The following is an 11,221-nucleotide window of genomic DNA, read 5'->3' as shown; positions in this document are numbered from 1 at the left end:
ACTTGATCGTGCTAATGAGAAACCTATACTGGGCCAAGAGGCAGTCATCAGAACACAGTAAGGAAACAATGCATGGTTTAAAACTGGGAAGGGCATATGCCAGGGATGTGTCTTGTCTCAATACCTTTTCAACTTGTATGCAGAACAAATTATCCGGGAGGCGGGCTCTATGAGGAGAAACGTGGGGTCAAGATTGGTGGAAGATCTATCAACAATAATCTGCGGCTGCAGCCTCCAATATCGATTGAGGCTCAATGTCAAGAAGACAAAGATTCTCACCACTGGGCCAATTGGCAGCATCAGTATGGATGGTGAAGACATTGAGATTGTTCACAGCTTCAATTTGCTGGGCTCCACAGTCAACACTCTCGGCACCAGCCGCCAGGAAATTAGAAGATGTATTGCCACGGGAAAGTCTGCTGTTAGGGACCTCTCCAAAGTACTGAAAAGCAATGGTGTCTCTTTGGAGACTAAGGTGCGTCTGATACAAGTCATGGTCTTTGCAATCACTTGTTATGCATCAGAGAGTTGGACAATGACCAAGGAGGATAGAAGGAGAATTGATGCCTTTGAGCTGTGGTGCTGGAGAAGAGTATTGAGGGTGTCATGGACTGCTAGGAAAACAAACAGATTAATCCCGGAAAGGGCCAAACCAGGCTGCTCCTTGGAGGCAAGGATTGTAAGGCTCCATCTAACATACTTTGAACATGTTGCAAGGAGGGACAGGTCCTTGGAGAGGGACATCATGCTTGGTAGGGTAGAGGGACAGCGCAGAAGGGGAAGACCCTCTATGAGGTGGATTGATTCAGTGAATGGGGTAATTGGGATGGGTGTGTTGGAGACAGTGCGATTGGCACAGAACAGAGCAGTTTACGGATGTTGTACATAGGGTGGCTATGAGTAGCAAGCAACTCAATGGCATATAACAACAACAACAACAATACATAATTTACCCCATCTTTCTTAGTCTTAACACAACTCCTATGTCAGTCCTGTTTTACAACAGTGGCAGTATGCATTATTCGTCATTTTGTGACTAAGATATTTCACTCAGCATAATGTCCTCCAGGGTCATCCATTTTGAATAATATTTCATGAGTTTCTTGTTTTTCAATGCAGCATAGTATTCCATTGTGTGAATATACCAGAGCTTCTCTTTCCATTTGTTTATTGATGGGCAATTCTGCAGAAACTATTTCAGAAAATAGAAAAAAGATGAAATTCTCCCAGATTCATTCTATGAAGCAAACATATCCTTGATACCAAAGCCAGGAAAAGACACCATCAAAATAGAAAACTATAGGCCAATATCTCTTATGAACATACATGCAAAAATCTTGAATAAAATCCTGGCCAGTAGGATCCAACGATGTTGTTGTTGTTGTTATGTGCCATCGAGTCACTTGTGACTCATAGTGACCTTATATACAACAGTCCTAAACTCTGCTCTGTTCTGTGCCAATCACACTGCCACCAATACACCCATCCTGATTACCCCAATCACTGAACCAATCCATCTCATAGAGGGCCTTCCGCTCCTGTGCTGTCCCTCCACCCTACCGAGCATGATGTTCCTCTCTAAGGACCAGTCCCTCCTTACAACACATCCAGAGTATGTTAGATGGAGCCTCAGAATCCTTGCCTCCAGGGAGATGCCTGATTTAACCCTTTCCTGGATGAATCTGTTTGTTTTTCTATAATGTGTCAAAGAAATAATTCACCATGACCAAGTGGGATTCATAACAGGTATGTATGGATGGTTCAACATAAGAAAAACAATCAATGTAATTCATCACAATAACAAAGCAAAGAGCAAGAACCACATGATCCTATCAATTGATGCAGAAAAGGCCTTTGACAAAAATCCAACATCATTTCCTGATTAAAACATTCAACAAAATAGGATTAGTGGGAAATTTCATCAACATAGTAAAAAGTATATACACAAACCCGAGAGCCAACATTGTTCTCTATGGAGAGAGGTTAAAGCCATTCCCTTTAAGAACAGGAACTAGGCAATGATGCCCACTATCATCTCTTATTCAATATTGTACTGGAAGTCTTAGCATTAGCAATAAGACAAGAGAAAGATATAAGAGATATCCAAATTGGTAAAAAGGAGGTAAAATTATCTCTCTGTTTCATTTTTTATTATTTCCGTATATTGGCAAAATTATTTCACATTTTCTACTCACATTCTAGTCAAAGAGGAAAGGAAAATCAAATGCTAGTTATTATATGGTTCTTGAATGATGCATAGGGTTTTCTACTTGCACAAAGGAGCCAGGGACACTCTAAAAAAAAAGTCCCAAACGAGGCATGTAAGACATTGAAAGGAAGGAGTCATGGAAAACTTGTCTTAAACACAGTCATGAAGGAAGGAGAAATTTGGATAAAAGAAAGGAAATATAAGCATGAATCAAGTCATTAGGACTCTTTTATGACTTTAAAATACCTTTTAAGTGGTTTTTTGGTTTTTTTAAAGGAATATACCTTAGTACTATATATTCAAGGAGTCAAGTTCAATTGACATTGTCTACAAAAATTATTTGGTGAGTCTTAAAAGTGTGAAACCAGCCATCTAAGGTGCAAATATTGATCTTTCCTTGTCTGGAGCAAAAAAGAAGGCAAGAAAAGACGTCCAGAAGCAGTCACTCTGAAAGACTAAGGGTCCTTATAAACCTGAATATCCATGACTCTGAGACCAGAAGAACTAGATAATACCTGGCTATCACTATTAACCATTCAAAAGTGATCATTGTAGAAATTCCTGGATAGGGTATGTGCAAACTATGAAACAACAACAACAACAACAAAAAACAACCCACACCATAAAAATGGCCATGTTTCCTGGTCTGATAGAGACTGATTGAAAAAAAAAAAAAAACCACCATAAAAATAGCCATGTTTACTGGTCTGGTAGAGACTGATTGAATCCCAAGAATGATACTCCTAGTTATCCTACAAATCTGGAAGAAAATTCACCCCTACAGTTCATCTTTCAACCATAGAATAATAATAACAAGAAGTAGACAGTGACTTCCTAAAATAAATAACCATATAAAACCAAAAGATAATTGGGAAGATAATAATTACATGGTAGATAGTATAATTAATGTCATAAAAACAAATGCATGTGAATTGTTAAATGAAAAAACAATTTATTTTTGTAAATTTTTACTCAAAAACCTCAATTAAAAAATTGAGCAATATGAAATAGATAGATTTGGAAAAGTTCACTTTAGAGGGATCTTGATTCTTTGGATTATTATTTTAAATACCAAGTGAGGTTTCTGCTGCAACATGCAGATTAATGTGTCATAAATTCAATTCTCTCTGGAAACAAATTATGTAAGGGTATGTACAGGTTCCTTCAGCATAAGCGAAAGGAATTGAAGAACAAACTGAAGCCTTGAATTACATTACTTAAAGACGCTGTGGGCAGAATATTAAATTACCCAGGAAGTATTAAAAGAAGATGGAAGGTGTACACAAAGTCACTATATCAAAAAGAATTGGTTGACACAGAATAATTTTATGAAATAATATATGATCAAGATATGATGATAAACGAGGAAGTTCAAGCAGTTATGAAGGAACTGGCAAACACCAAGGTGCCAGCATTTGATGGCACACCAATTGACATATTTCAACAAACATATGCTTTCCAGGATGTGCTCACAAGATTGTGCCAAGAAATGTGGAGGACAATCACTTGATCAATTGACTGGACGAGATCCACATTTACTTTCATTTCAAAACACTGTGACTCAACAGAGTGTGAAAGTTATCAAATAATATCAATAATATCACATCAAACAAACAAGAACCTGTTGAAAATTATCCAAAATCTACTGGAACAGAACATCAACAGAGAACTGGCTGGGTTTAGAAGAGGCCATGACACAAGGGACATTATAGACGATGTTAAATGGTTCTTAGCTGAAAGCAGAGAGTATCAGAGGAATGTCTACCCTTGTTTCATTGACTATGCAAAGGAATTTGACTGTGTGGATTGCAAAAAACTGTGGCTAACTCTGAGAAGAATGGGAATCCCAGATTTAGCTTATATCTATAATTGAATGAGGAAGCAGCCGGAATGCATCTTATCTATCTCCATTCCTTTTCAATCTATATGTGGAACAGATCATCTGAAAGACTGGGCTTTATGAGGAGGAATGTAGCATCAAGATTGGAGAAAGATTCATAAACAACCTTGCTTGCCAAAACTGAAGAGAACCCAAGATATTTGCTGCAGAATGTCAAGGACTTCAGCCTTCAATATAGATTGAAGCTCACATCAATAAAATAATGATTCTTCCAGTGGGCCAACTGGCAACATCATGATGGACGGTGACAAGATTGAGATTGTTAACAACTTCAGCTTGCTTGGTTCCACAATCAACACTAGGTAACAGCAGCCAGGAAATCAAAAGATGAATTGCACTGGGAAAATCTTCTGTCAGGGTACTTCTGCAGAGTACTGAAGAACAATGTCACTCTAGTGATTAAGGTGCTCCTGATAAAGGCCATGGTCTTTGCAATCACTTGCTATGTGGCAGAGAGCTGGACAATGACTAGGGATAATAGAAGGAAAATTGATGCCTTTGAATTGTAGGGATGGAGAGAGGAGTGTTAAATAAATCATGGACTGCTAGGAGAACAAACAGGTCTATTTGTTGAGTGGGTGAAACCAGTTTTCTCCTTGAAGGCAAGGATGCTAAAGCTTCATCTGACATACTTTGGATGTTTCACAAAGAGGGGTACTGTTCTAGCTATTTTAAAATAAATTTCAGCAAGATTTTACTATTGTAAAACAACAAGTTATTGGTTTTTTTTTTGTTTTTTTTTCTATAATTATATTTTATTAATTTTCATAAACATTTACAGAGATTTTGGGCTTCCACTCATTCATTGTTGCACTATATGCCATAGAGTGGCCTGCAACTCATAGCAACCTTGTGTACAACCGCTCTGAACCCAACCCTACCTGAGCCAGTATCACAACATACGATAGATAGTTGAGTATGACATTTATTGTAAATGAGGTCCATGGCTTATCTTTCTAGATAGCTCCTCATTTTCCTGCCTTATAAAAAACTATGAAATCATTTGTTTTAAAAAATCATGATTCTTAACACATATTTGCCCAAATCTTTGTAATCAAAGAAGTAAACAAAGACAAGCATACCTTTCAGTGCAAAATTTAATTAATAAAAAAGTAAGAATAGTACTTTATTACACTGCTAAAATTATTTCTTGGCATGCCTCTCTTCCCTACTAGAAAGAAATTGTGATGATTAATTTTACATATCAGCTTGACTAGACCATAACCCCCACTGTTTGGCCAAACATTACTCTTGCTGATGTCATGAAATTATATCAGTTGCTGCTGTTGTGTGTCATTAAATTTATTCTGATTCTCAGTGACAATATATGACAAAGCAGAACTGGCTCTTAGAATTCCCTAGGGAATATTTATAGAAGTTGGCTGGCAGGTTTGTTTCTTTCACCCCCTGCAGACTAGCCAGGTGATTTTAAACTGCTGGCCTTTTGGTTAGTAGCTAGAACTTAAAAATTGTATCACCAGAGTTCCTTCATGCAAAAGAGTGAATCAGCCGACCTGTCACAATATAATGAGATGCAATGCATTACAATGCACTGTAATACAATATAATATGATCACTTTATATCTAATGCAGGGAAATGCAATCACTTTCACAATGCAATGTAATGAACAGTGATGCATCCAATGAATGTAATCACTTCTGAATTACAAAAAGCAAAATCTACAGAAGAACAGACATACAGAAGTGGGAGAAAGGACTCTCCTCTACAAGCAAAGGAAAATAAATTCTTATTAGGATCACTAGAAAGGAGAGAGGCTAACGGAAGCAACTGACATAGCCTGGAGAGAAATTTAGACTTTTGTCCTCTCAGATTGTCAGAAAATAACTGTTTTTTTTATCGTTATGCACTTGTAATATTTGTGTTACAGCAGTCACACAGAATGAAGAGTTCACTCTGAATATATGGTCTGTGCTTTACTCAGCTTCACGTCTTAGTACTTGACCTTATGTTGGTTCAGAATAAAAGCAATAAATATTTCTAGAGAAAAGTTTGGATTATTCACCAACCTAGCAAAGCTATATTCTGAAACACAGTGTTTATCATTTAATGATTATTTTTTGTGTTAAATGATTCATGAGATTTAGCATACTGTACTCAAGTAGATCTTGCCATTTAATAACTAATATCCTTTAGCTGGGTGAGATTAAATAAATAGAATTGGAAGTTTACATTGGAAACTTTCAGGGTTCAGTCTGTAGCAAAGTCAATGTTAGATGTAACTTTAGGGAAAGGCAGGAATACTTGCAATAGACTTGGTAGAAATAGGGTAAATATCTGAGAGGGTATGTTAATATTATGACCCAAGGTTTTATTTCCTCTTTGGACGTAGTTTAGTAAGTGGTTAAGAAACACTAAGGCTGGAAACAAAGTTCTGGGCTCCAATCCAAGCACTGACACTTAGTAGCTATAAAATGTTAGACAAGTGATTTTTCTTAGCTGGTTCCCTAGAAAATAGTCCATAAGGCAATAACCTAATTAATGTGCTTTTATTTTATTGGGGAGTGAAACATCCAGGGGGCATGAGTAAATGAAATTGAGACAAGAAAGGGAAAAAGAAATATGAAGACGTGTATACTCAAGCCCTGCCACTCATCTGTCAGTTTGTCATAATGATTGCAACAAATGAGTTTAAGCATGGCAGAGATTGTGAGAACAGGACAGGATTAGGTAGAGTTTTGTTCTATTGTATTTAGGATTATTATGAATCAGAATAGATTCCACCTAACAATATAATCAGCCTGATCCAGCTTTATGTAAAAATGATCTCTCAGGCTTGCAAAATATCTTCAAACAAATGATAGACAATGGAGCACGGTGGGTAAGAAAGTTAAATAATTTATTGTGATAATGTTTTTATCTCCAGTTGGTCAAATATTGGTTCTCCTGCACTTCTGGTTTGCCCATGAGTAAATGATGACAAGTTTTGTTCCCGTGGGGCCACGGTAAAAACCTTGTAACTAGCTGAAAGAAGATGGACCAGCTATGAGGCCAATACTGTTTAAATCGGGCAGTTAATTTCTTGGCCTGGAAGGTCTGAAAACAGTTGCGCAAGTGAAAAGTCCATGAGCCTGAGAGTAGAGTAGACCATTGCTAGAGTGACTTGGCCAGGGTCAGTCTTGATCTATGATGATATGTGAACCGAATTCAGTACATTGCCTAACCTCTCAGAGTCTCAGTTGCTTCATCTTTGATACAGAAATAGCACTCATCTGCTTTGCAGGATTTGTGAAAATTGGACTAGTTGACACAGGCTAAGTGCAAAGGACAATGCTTGGCACAATGAAAACAGGGTAAAGATAGTAGCTTTCAGTTGTTTTAAAAAACTATAATTGTTTTATGTGTCCAGTTACCTTTCCCTGACAGGCTGTCCTTATTGTTTTAGATTTCCTCTTATCTATATGAAAGCTCTGCTGGTATCCATCAAGTTTCACTGCTAACTCAATGGTGGCCCCTCTCTGAGAGTACAAATCCACCAGTGGCTCTGATAGAAAAAAAAATGGTAATTCTCCTCCTGTATGATTGACATCTTCAAAAATCCAGGGGAGAGTCATCTGAGCCAAAACCAACTGGACAACAATTACTTGAGTCTGAGCTACATACTGGAGGGTTTTATTTTGTTTTGGTTTTTTAGGGTTTTTTTTTTAAGTTGCAAAGATGGAATTCAGTACTGAGTCTTTCTCTTAGTATTGCTCCCTAAGCCTTGCCTCCTGCATTGTCTGTTGATATAATGCTAAATAAAGAGACATTAATGAGCTCAACATGGAAAAAGTAAATGCCACCAAAGAGCTACTTAACTCCATGTCAGCCTTGGCACTAAAGTATGCTCTGGAAAATTACCAGACCCTGCAAGTTATTATTATGGTAACTATATCCATTGACCTGACTAGAGTTCCTCCAACGGAACCACTGTTGTTCAGAAAAATATCCACTAAGAAACATCAAAGATAGAGCTATAAGAACTGAGTGTGGAGTTTTAAATATTTTTACTTTCTGGACAATTCTGGCTTGAAGAAGTATTCTGTTTCAGTGTTTATTGTTGGTGACATTATTTTGATTTGAGATTCCAGCAATGATTCTCTAAACAAGAGAGTACAAAGTAACTCTACCACCATAAGTAGGTGTCAACATTTAAATGTTGAAACCAATATTAAAATGACAATAGTCTCTACAAAATTACAGGTTTTCTATTTACTTTAAAAAGAAATCAGATGATTGGGCAACATTGGGCCTGAATTTCCATATGGCACTAATTAGAGCAGAACAGTGTTTTTCCACTTCAAATAGGATACACTTGCCATAGCCCTCACCTCTCTCTATTATCTTTTGGTCTCTTCAGTCATTTATATTACTTCTTATTGTAGACATTTTCATTTTAAACTCCTTGCCTAAGCTTTTTGTGTTGGGTTGGTCATTTATCATGGGAACAATGACTCTCCGACATAAAAGGTACTTTAAGGATGATTTAGTCCCAATCCCTGTAGCCACATCACTTTCCTCAAAATTGTTCGTTGGATACACTTTATTTTCCAAAATGGGTTAGCTTTTTGTTTTTATTATTATTTTCATTGTAAAGCAAAACAAAACGCAGTTGTTGTTTGTTGTTAGTTGCCCTTGAGCTGACTTAGTGACCTAATAGAATTAAATGCTACCTATTCTTGAGCTACCTATGGTATATTTTAGCCCATAATTGAGGCTATTTAACCTCACTATCTCACTTGGACTATTTGTTTTTGTTGATCCTTTATTTTACCAAGCACGAAATCCTTTTTCTATGGAAGGATTATTCCTAAGGACATGTCTAAATTAAACAAGATAAAATTTTATCATCTTTGCTTTTAAAACATGTTTTGGTTTTATATTTTCCTAAAACTTTTGTTATTCTCATCATTCTCTTTCTTACTACAAGGCAATGGAAAATCAGTTAAATTAAATAGATTATGCAAAATCATGCAAAGGCATGAAAATAGTTTTTGTGGAACAACGCAGATTTGTTAGATGCAGTAGATCATCTCCTTTAGTTATTTGAACTACTGCTGCTCTGTCAGTTTGAAGAACAGTTGTACTTTTCATGTTGCTGTGATGCTGCACTCTAGTCACTAATATTTATTTCAAATAGTAAGAGGGTCCTTTCTTGTACACAGGTTTCAACACAATTTCCAGACTTAGCTTATAAGCAGGACTAATCATCCACTACTAAAATAACAGGCCCATGAAAACCCTATAAACCACATTGGAACATTGTTCTACAGAATGCCAGAAGATCAAACTCTCAGGTTGGAATGTACTCAAAATGTAACTTGGATGCTGCAAAGCTTTCAGTCAGCTAAAGACCTTTACTTGCTGAGTGGGGAAGCTCAGAATGAAGAGAAATACCCTCAAATATCCATTAATAATTGGAATGTGCAATGTGAAATGCTGTTGTTAGGTGCCATTGAGTCAAGTACAACTCATAGTGACCCTATGAACAAAAAATATGAACCCAGTCCTGTCCTATGCCATCCTCACACTTCCTGACACGCAAGAGCCCATTGCAGTGGTCATTTGTCAATCCACCTGGTTGAGCACCTTCCTTTCCTTCGCCATCCTTTCCCAACATTGTGTCCTTCTTCAGGGAATAGAGCTTCCAGCAAGATGTCCAAAGTATGTTAGGTGAATCCTCATCATTCTTGCCTCCAATGAACACTCCAGCTGCAAGCACTCCCTTTCCAAGATATAGTATTCATTTTCTTGGCCATCTGTGGAATGTTCAGTGCTCTTCTCCAACATGACAGCTCAAAGGCATCCATTCTTCTGTCATTCTAATTCATTTTCCAGGTCTCAGATGCTTAGCTAGTAATTAAAAAGACCACGGTCTCCATCAGATGATGCACATTAGTCATCAAACTGACATCACTATTCCACAATAATTTGGAAAAGTTTTAACTGCAGATTTTCCCATTGCAAATTTGTTGTTTGTTGTTATGTGCCATTTAACCCTTTTGAGGATGAATCTGCTTGTTTTCCTAGCAGTCCATGATACCCTAAATACTCTTCTCTAGCACCATAGCTCAAAGGCATCAATTCTCCTACTATCATCCTTAGTCATTGTCCAGCTCTCTCATGCATAGCAAGTGATTGCAAAGATCATAGCCTGTATCAGACGCACCTTACTCTCCAGAGTGACATCATGGCTCTTCAGTACTTTGGACAGGTCTCTAACAGCAGACTTTCCCAGTGCAATACACCTTTTAATTGCCTGGATGCTGGTACCAAGAGTGTCAATTGTGGAGCCAAGCAAACTAAAGCTTTTAACAATCTCCGTCTCTTCACCGTCTATCATGATGCTGCCAATTGGCTGTGTGGTGAGAATCTTTGTTTTCTTGATATTTAGCCTCAATCCATATTGAAGGCTGCTATCCATGACCTTCTGCAGTAAGCACTTCAGGTCCTCCTCAGTCTCAGCAAGTATGGTTGTGTCATCTACATAATGCAGATTGTTTATGAAACTTCCTCCAATCTTGATGCCACATTTCTCCTCATACAGCCCAGCCTGTCAGATAATCTGTTCTGCATAAAGATTGATCCCCACCCCCCTCCACTGCAATGTCTCCTTATTTCCTGACTGCTCATACCAAGGGTGTTAATTGTGGATCCAAGCAAGATAAAGCGCATCCATCATGACACACAGCCTATTTTCAGTGGTAAGAATCTTTGTTTTCTTGATACTGAGACACGATCCGTACTGAAGGCTGAATTCCTTGATCTTCTACAACAAGTGCTTCAAATTCTCTTCTCTTCTCTTTCAGCAAGGAAGGTTGTGTTATTTGTGTAATTCAAGTTATTGATAAGTCTCCCTCCAATGCTGATGCCACACTCCTCTTTATAGAGTCCAGTTTCTCAGATAATTTGCTCAGCTACATCCTTGATGCACTTGATTTTCAATTTCAAACCACGTAGTGCTCCCCTGCTCCATTCACACATCAGTATTCTGGTCAAGGTATATATAGGTTCCTCATGAGTACAATAAAGTGTTCTGGGATTCCCATTCTTCTCAATGTCAGCCACAACTTGCCATGATTCACATAGTCAAACACATATGCATAGTCAATAA

The sequence above is a fragment of the Elephantulus edwardii genome, unplaced genomic scaffold (assembly GCF_000299155.1).
Source record: "Elephantulus edwardii isolate Elephantulus edwardi_28Jun2011 unplaced genomic scaffold, EleEdw1.0 scaffold00195, whole genome shotgun sequence".
NCBI lineage: Eukaryota > Metazoa > Chordata > Mammalia > Macroscelidea > Macroscelididae > Elephantulus > Elephantulus edwardii.
This window is presented reverse-complemented; position numbering follows the sequence as displayed.